The sequence below is a fragment of the Rhinolophus hipposideros genome, assembly GCF_964194185.1.
Source record: "Rhinolophus hipposideros genome assembly, chromosome: X".
Taxonomy (NCBI): domain Eukaryota; kingdom Metazoa; phylum Chordata; class Mammalia; order Chiroptera; family Rhinolophidae; genus Rhinolophus; species Rhinolophus hipposideros.
In genome coordinates, this window is record NC_138046.1 from 11,838,081 (window position 1) to 11,847,603 (window position 9,523).

Genomic DNA, 9,523 nt, shown 5'->3' on the forward strand with positions numbered 1-9,523 from the left:
AAGCTGCTGCGTGGCGACACTCTATTCCCACTTTGCTGAGAGTTTTTATCATAAATGGATGCTAGATTTTTGTCAAATGCTTTTACTGTATCTAATGAGATGATAATATGATTTTTATCCATCATTTTGTTTATGTGGTGTATCATATTAATTGATTTGCAGATATCAAATTAACCTTGCACCCCAGGAATAAATCCCACTTGATCATGGTGTATGCTGTTTGTAATACTGAATTTGATTTGCTAATATTTTGTTGAGGATTCTTGTATCTATGTTTATCAGGGATATCAGCCTACAATTTACTTTTTAATGTCTTTGTTTAGTTTTGGAATTAGGGTAATGGTGGCCCCTTAAAATGAGCTTGGGAGCCTTCCCTACTCTTGAATTTTTTGGAATACTTTGAGAAGGATAGGTGTTAGTTCTTCTTTGAATGTTTGGTAAAATTCACTTGTGAAACCATCCAGTCCATTTAGTTTGCTGGGAGTTCTTTGATTATTGATTTGATTTTGTTTTTAGTAATTGTTCTGTTCAGCTTTTGTGTTTCTTCTTGATTCAGTCTTAGAAGATTGTATGTTTCTAGGAATTTATCCATTTCTTCCAGATTGTCCAATTTGTTGGCATACAAAGTGTTTTCCCAAAAATAAGACCTAACCAGAAAATGAGCCCTAGCATGATTTTTCAGGATGACATCCCCTGAACATAAGCCCTAATGCGTCTTTTGGAGCAAAAATTAAAATAAGACCTGGTCTTATTTTTGGGGAAACATGGTAATTGTTCATAGTATTTTCTTTCAATCCTTTGTATTTTTGCAGTGTCAGTTATCACTTCTCCTCTTTCATTTCTGAATTTATTTAGGTCCTCTTTTTCTTCCCGGTGAGTCTGGTTCAAAGTTTATCAACTCTGTTTATTTTTCCTTCACAAATTTGGGCAAAAAAGTACACATTATACATAGCAAAATACGGTATTTCATTTATTTCCTCTCTGATCTTTATTTTTTCCTTCTTTCTACTCACTTTGGGCTTTGTTTGTTGTTCTTTTTCTAGTTCCTTTAGGTGTAAGATTAGATTATTATATTTTACATTTAATCCATTGTTAGTACATCTGTGAAACATAGGTCATTTTTCTTTCTTTTTCTTTTTTTTTTTGTCAATGCATGTCCAGTTGCTCCAGCAGCATTTGTTAAAAAAGGCTGTCTTTCCTCAGTTGAATTACTTTTGCAATTTTCTCCAAAATTAGTTATTTCATACGTTGCTGGATTTTATTGGCTAATATTTTGTTGAGGATTTTTTAATCTAAGTCAATGAGATATGTTGCTATATATATACACATATATATTTGTACTATCTTTATCTGGTTTTTGTATCAGGGAAATAATGGTCTCATAAATGAGTTGGGAAGGAAAGTGCTTTTCTAAATATGGGAAATGGCACAATGTGATCTTTGAAATAACACTTCCGAAAACAAGGTGGAGGCTGGTACAGAAATAGGGAGATATAATGGAATCCAGTTAGATTTATTAGGTAAAAGCAAGAGATGATGGCTTTACATAAATAGCACCTATAGAAATAGGGAAAACAAAAGTAAGAGATATGTTGGGTGTATAACTTTGTAACATGTATATTTAAAGAGAGGATGGAGAAAAGTCGAACTATTCAAGAACAGTAAAATGGACGTCCTGGTGTTAGTTATCTATTGTGTAACAATATTACCACAAAATCAGTGTCTTCAATAGCACACATTTATTGTCTTACTGTATCTGTGGGTCAGGAATTTGGGCACAGCTTATCTGAGTCCTCTGCCTCAGGGTCACACAAGGCTGAAAGGAACAGGCCACCTGGAGCTGTGGTGTTACTGAGGCTCAATTGGGTAAGAATCTACCTCTCAGCTCATGTGATTGCTGGTGGAATTGTTTCCTATAGACACTGTTGGACTGAGGGCCTCGTTTTCTTAATGGCTGTTAGCTGGAAGTCAGCCTCAATTCCTTGACACATGGGACTCCCCAACATAGCCACTTGCTCCATGAAAGCTAGCAACTGAGAGAATCTCCTAGCTACAGAGATGCCACATTTATATTTAGTGCAATCCCAGATGTGGGCTATGATCACTTTTGCTATATTCCTTTAGTCAGAATCAAGTCACAGGTCTCACCCACACTCAGAAAGAGGAGATCACAAAAGGGCATGACTACCAAATGCAGGGACAACTGGGGCTCATCCTTGATTCTGCCTACCAGTCAGTTAAGAAGAAAATCAAGAGGGTTTTATCTGGTAGACGAGGTTGGCTCTACGACTGAGACAGGGGGGTAGAAAAATAAAGTAGTTACAAACAGTGAGGAGATGCTTAAAAATGTCACATAAACATAACCCCTTTGTATACCGTTGCAGAATCAAACTCAAAGAAGTATTCGGTGGGATGGGGTGGTCCATGGAACATTACATGTATAAATGTCTAAATCAGGGCTTTGCACCTAGTAGGTTCTCAGTAAACATTTGATTCAGAAATGGAAGAAAATAAATCAATGGATTAAACAAATGACTGAAAATATAGAAGTCTGGATTTCAAGCAAGAAGCAGAACTGGTGTTCATCATAAAAATGCTTGAGAATCAAGTCAGTGACTTACTGCATTAAAAGTTACTAAAATATTATTCAAAACAAAGACTTTTATCTTCATAAGAATGCTATTTCTTCTTATAGCCAACTAATCAAAGGATAAAATCTAAATTAAAAACGAACACATCCAGTTGGAAATAACTGAACATAGAAATTGCATATTCATAGGGTAAGAATTTCTCATTAATTAGAGGTAATGCATTGTAATTTTCTGCATAATTCCAAGGAATGAGATGAACATTCCCTATTTCCAAATAGACATTTAGTCTCTGCTATAGTCCAGACTCTCCTAATGTGCTGAGATTTAATTGGTGTTGATCTGAAACCCTTTGTAAAATTTTATGTCAACTTATTATTACATTGAGACTTTGTATCAAAACAACAAAAAACAAACAAACAAACAAACAAAAACATCTGACTTCCTAACTTTGTCTTTTCAATTGTTGGAGGAAAAAAATCAACTATTAAGATTCTTGTGGCTTCTCTCGCTTGGCTTACATATATACTACATAAGAGACACATGAGCAGTATAACATTGGTTAGGTTGAGTTGCCTCTTAGCATTAAATCAACAAATATTTCCTGAGAATCCTTCATTGCAATGCACTGTAACAGCTTTGAGTAAATTATCCTTCAATTTTCCAGTACTCTCCTTTATATTATTTATATTATAAAGGGTGATGAAGTTTGGTTTGGGGAAACTGGGCAGGGCAAATAAGGTTTTACATAAAGCTTTGAGCTCATTTTGCATGTATCGACAGCACTGTTTCCATGATGCACCTCAAAAAATATACAATCTCTTTTGAAAAATAGAGAAAATAAAGTTCACCACATAATACATGCTATATAAATTATCTCGAGATAATTCATATAGCTACTATATAGCTGCATAAAGTATATAACCAAACAAGAACAATTGCAGATAAAAATAATCTCAATTCAAATGATAATATTTAGAATAGTAATATTTAGAGAATAATCCCTCCATTCATATTGTCAGCACATTTTTTTTGCATTTACATACTGATACTGGCTGTGTGTCTATTTGTGTCAATGAATTATAACAGAAATGAATTTCAGATAATAAAATCATAAACATCTGGGTTCTGCAGCACCATGGTCTGCTGAATTTTGAATATGAAATGATTTTCATTTCATTTCCAATAATAAAAGGAAGCAGGATATCATGAGGTAATTTATGGTATTGTGCGCCGAGAAGGAAATTGTCTCATTTATGCCATTGTTTACAATGTCCTTTTAGTCCATATACTGTTCCATTTCTAAGGTAGGGGATATGGTAAATTTGAATTCTGAGTTATGTCAGTTTCCAGGACAGTGCTTGGCATGTGATAGGCACTTAATACTATTTGAGAAATGCATGAATAAATTGCAATGAGTAAAAAAAATTTGAGAACGCGCTTCAGGCAGATACCGAGTCTTTGTCAGCATTTACGTTAATATACTCTTATTAGGCACAGATTTCTAAAATCTGTAAACTAACAAAACTGCAAACAAAACTGGCCCTTACCCACAAACAGGTATAGACAAGCCGAAGGAAAAAACAGACTTACGATTCTAATGCCAAGGCAGGTGGGTGAGAAGGCCCCGTCCATGGTGGCATCATCGATGTCTAGTTCAGAGAGCCATGACAGTATTGGAACTGACGATGACAAGGTAGGAGGGACAGGCTCAGTGTTCTTCCAAAGCTTACAGTCTGGAATAGCACACATGTAATTACGCAATGCCAGTAGATAACCATCACAATTACCTGCCCCACCCCCACCCCAACTGTACGTCATTTTTGTAGCCCTGCTACATCACCAGTGCCTTCTATGTTGAAGGCACTCGGTAAATATTTGTTAAAAAAAAAAAACTAAATCAGAGGAGTATGAGGGAAGAAGTGGACGATCTTATGAAGTTTAAGGATAGCAAAGACAGGAATCCTTGACTTCAAGCATGACCAAAAATCTGTGTTACACAACTGGGGTGCAGAAAGGAATTCACAGAAAGTATATTGAAGGAACAAAAGGCATACAAAGTGAATCTCTGGCAAGCAGAAGGGTCAGTTTCATGAGAAGATCAAAGTACATTGTTTGACGTAAGGACACAATTAGGACTGCTCAATGGCAGAGGAGCATACGGAGGTCTGAGAATTCAGTTCACAAACTTGTTGCAATGATGTTGCTAACCTTTTTTGGTGTCAGAGGGATTATTCATGATGAATTTGTACCAACTGGGCAAACAGTTCACCAAGTTGACTATTTGGAAGTGCTGAAAAGGCTGCGTAAAAAAGTTAGACGACCTGTACTTTTCACCAACAATTCATGGTTCTTGCATCACGACAATGCACCAGCTCCCACGGCGCTGTCTGTGAGGGAGTTTTTAGCCAGTAAACACATAACTGTATTGGAACACCCTTCCTACTCAGCTGATCTGGCCCCCAATGACTTCTTTCTTTACCCAAAGATAAAGGAAATATTGAAAGGAAGAGATTTTGACGACATTCAGGACATCAACTGTAATCCAAAGGCAGCTCTGATGGCCATTCCAGAAAAAGAGTTCCCAAATTGCTTTGAAGGGTGGACTAGGCACTGGCGTCGGTGCATAGCTTCCCAAGGGGAGTTCTTCAAAGGTGACCATAGTGATATTCAGCAATGAGGTATGTAGCACTTTCTCTAGGATGATTTCACGAACTTAATTGTCAGATCTTTGTACAGTCTCAAATTTGGTTAGTGGACGATGTGAGGATGCTTTGCACACAAAGATCTGCCAGGAATTATCTGTGTGTCTTTACAGTCTAAGTGCTTAATGTTGATAGAATATACATTATCAATTAACATTCTCAATATAGCATTGTAACAAGAGGACTTGTTCTGTGTTTTTACATAGTGCTAAAAGTTGACTCCCTAATGCAAATTACCCAGGAAAATTCATGGAAATGTACACAAGTGGAGCTACAACATATGCATATTCCTATTGTTTCTTTATTCAATCTTAATCTAAACAGTTATTTTCTGTCTATATAAAAAAATATTTTGCTGTTTCCCACTTTACCTAGTAGGAACCCTAATTGCACGTTTGGGAAAATATACGAGGTCTGACAATTAGGTTCGTGAACTCATCCTAGAAAAAGTGCTCCATACCTCATTGCTGAATATCACTATGGTCACCTTCGAAGTACTCCCCTTGGGAAGCTATGCACCTATGCCAGTGCCTTGTCCACCCTTCAAAGCAATTTGGGAACTCTTTTTCTGGAATGGCCATCAGAGCTGTCATCATATTACCCTTGATGTCCTGAATGTCATCAAAATCTCTTCCTTTCAATATTTCCTTTGTCTTCGGGTAAAGAAAGAAGTCATTGGGGGCCAGATCAGGTGAGTAGGGAGGGTATTCCAATACAGTTATTTGATTACTGGCTAAAAACTCCCTCACAGACAGCGCCGCGTGAGCTGGTGCATTGTCGTGACGCAAGAGCCATGAATTGTTGGCGATAAGTTCAGGTCGTCTAACTTTTTCACGCAGCCTTTTCAGCACTTCCAAATAGTAAACTTGGTTCACTGTTTATCCAGTTGGTACAAATTCATAATGAATAATCCCTCTGATAACAAAAAAGGTTAGCAACATCGTTGCAACAAGTTTGTGAACTGAATTGTCAGACCTCATACAGTATGGTACAAATCAATGTGATTTTGATCAGACAAATTGGGTTTGAATTCTTTTCTCTTCCACTTATCTGCTATATAATGGGGAGTAAGTTACTTAACCTCCATGATAATAATCTATAATAGGAGATTGGGTATTGAATCTTTATGTCCTATAGTGGACACTCAGGGATTTGCTGAGGCATTTTGCAATAGACATCTGCCTAATTGGAGTCTCTAGTTAGTAGGGGACATGTGGTACATTGATAACCATCATACTTGAGTAGTATGCTAAGATTGTTTCTGCCCCACCTCCCTTCTGGTTAAATCAGGCAGCTGCTGCCTCTCATAGAGACTTCATAATAAGGAAATCATTTCATTCTGACTAGAAATAGGCTACGACATCCTCTGGATTCCCTGTTCTGTGTAGTAGTAAAACAAATGACTTGATTTGACCCACATTAAATGAACTTGGACTATTTGCCTGTGTAGGTTGGTGCCAGTCCATCAGCAACCATTACCCAGATAACAACCTTGCCCACTGCAGCTTTGGGAAGAGTACCTTGATCTGGAGGAAAAACTAGCTCTCATGTGAAAAGCAATCCTTCTTCAATCATATGCAAATCTACAAGAGGAAAATATACTCTCTGTAAACACTAAAGAAATCATTTATAATTGTGCAAACATAGACCCAGCAGCTATCTTGAACTTCCTAAAAATGTTGTGATGAATTATTCAAACAAGCTCCAGTGGCTTACTTCCTCCCCTGGTGTAAGCTGTCTGAGGGAAGTGCTGGAACAATCTCATTAACTCAGTACGGAAGGGACTTCAGCATACTGAAACCACCTTATTTTAGCTAAAACCCCTCCCAACTTGAAGTCACAATTTTGCATGGCACAGATCGAATCCCATTCTATGGCATGGATTATATACACTCTGAGGCCAAAATGCAATCTTATACTGGGGAGAAAAATCACTGTTTTGCTAAAATACCTAAGAAAACTCTCTTCCCCTGTTAGTTTTTGAAAATTCAAAATAATATGTTCCATTTTATTTATTATCAAGGTAATATACATGGTCATAGTTTAAAAGACTGTCATTATTCTCCTCTTGAACACTAGTCTCATTTAAATTTTTAATCAGAAATCTTTAGGTTTATTGAAGTTCTTCAATAGTTAAGTGCAGAGAAAACTGTCATTCATTTACTTCTTTCATGAGTATTGACGGCTACTCTATGTCAGGCACTGAGATACGGTAGGCTCTGAGAATACACCAGTGAACTAAATCACGTCTCTGCCCTCATGAGGTTTATAGTCTACAGTGATGAAATATTTCAGTGGAAAGAAGCCCTTTCACTCAAATGTTAGTGACAAAGAATCTCATGAACTTATGCAAAAATGTTCTGACTGTTTTATACGTAACTATTTTGAGAGGTCTGCGTTCTGTTACTTTGTTTTAATTACATCTCCTGTAGCATATTAATATTTAACAGATTCAAATTCAGTAACTCAATTTACTCTGAAGGGTAAAACAATCATATACACATAGCTGTGTACGTTAATGATTTTTATAAGCCTCCTTTGAAATTATAGAATGACATTAACTTTTTGTTCGTCATGAAAGAAGCATTTAAATGACCATTTTTCTTGAATGCATGAGTTCAGTCAAACACTAGGTTCAGCTTTCTGTCCTCCTATGTCTATACATATTAATAAATGCTAATGATTTTCATTTAAATGAATCTTGTGGAAAGTCAGAAAGTTATCGCCTTTGACTAAAGGTGAGTTCAAGGCTTACAAAGTAAACAGTATATGCAAGGTGTGTTTAGAAGGCATGAAGTTAACAGAATAAGCTTAGACTTTTTCCCCAAATGTAAAAACAGGGAAAATTTCAAGGTTAATTTCATAGAAGAAGTATATCTCCATTTAGAATAAAATTGTAGTGGCTAAAATAGCCTAAATATTGCCCGTTTTTGTTTTATTATACATGGCCTTTCCCCGCTTCGTTTCCAATTAAATTACAAGCAAATTTCCTATACTTTATATCCTGCAAATTTGCTAAACTCACTTGTTAGTTCTGGTAACTTTTTGGTAAATTCCCTAGAGTTTTCTACATAGACTGTCAGGCCATCTGCAAATAAAGGCAGTTTTACTTCTCCTTCATCATCTGTATGTCTTTATTAATAAATTGATTCATTTTACTTTATTTTGCTAAGACTTCCATTATAACACTGAATGTAATTAATGACCGCAGATAGGCTTGTTTTCTCCCCAACTGTAGGGAAGAAAACTTTCACATTTTTTTCTACCTCAAAGTATTATATCTCTGTTGTTTTTTTATTGTTGTTGATTTCGTTTGGTTTTTTGTTTTGTTTTGTTTTGGTTTTGTTTTGTTTTTGTTTTTTTTGTTTTTTTTGTAGTTGCCCTTTATCAGGATAAAGTTTCCTTCTGTTCATAATTTGCTGATGAATTTATCATGAATAGGCACGGATTTTTTTCAAATGCTTTTCTGCATTAATTGAAATGATTATCTGGTTTTTCCTATTAATTTTTTTTATTATTATTTATTAGTTTCAGGTGTACAAGACAAGGTAATACTTAGACGTTCATCATTTATATCCCTCACACTGTGAACCCCCCTCCCCCCATCCACTATCCCTCCGACCTCACACTGAACCATCACATTATATATATAAAATTTCCTATTAATTTTTTCATGAAGTAAATCACATCAATATTTGAATGTTACAACAGTTATGCATTTCAGGAACAAACTCTACTGAGCTATAATGTATTATTGTTTTATATACTGCTGGATTGGTTTGCTAAAAAAATGTTGTTAAGGATATTTGTGTTGATGTTTATGAGAAATACTGGTCCATAATTTACTTGTCTTCTGAGGCACATATCTGGTTTATAGAACCAGGATAATGGTGGCTTCAAAAATGAGTTGCGAATATTATTTCCTCCTATATTTTCTAAGAGATTCGGTAGAATTGGTATTATTTCTTTCTTTAATGATTGGTAGAATGTGCCAATGGAGCAATATAAGCCCTATACTGTTAGGAGATATGTATTAAGAGACTTGTTGCAAGGAATATTAGTAGGAGATATAGATAGATAGATAGATAGATAGATAGATACATACATACATACATACATACATAGATGATACATAGATACATAGATAGATTAGTATATAATATGTAATGAATACAAATAAATATATAGATATAATTATATGATACAATTTTATATAATATATAGCAAGTG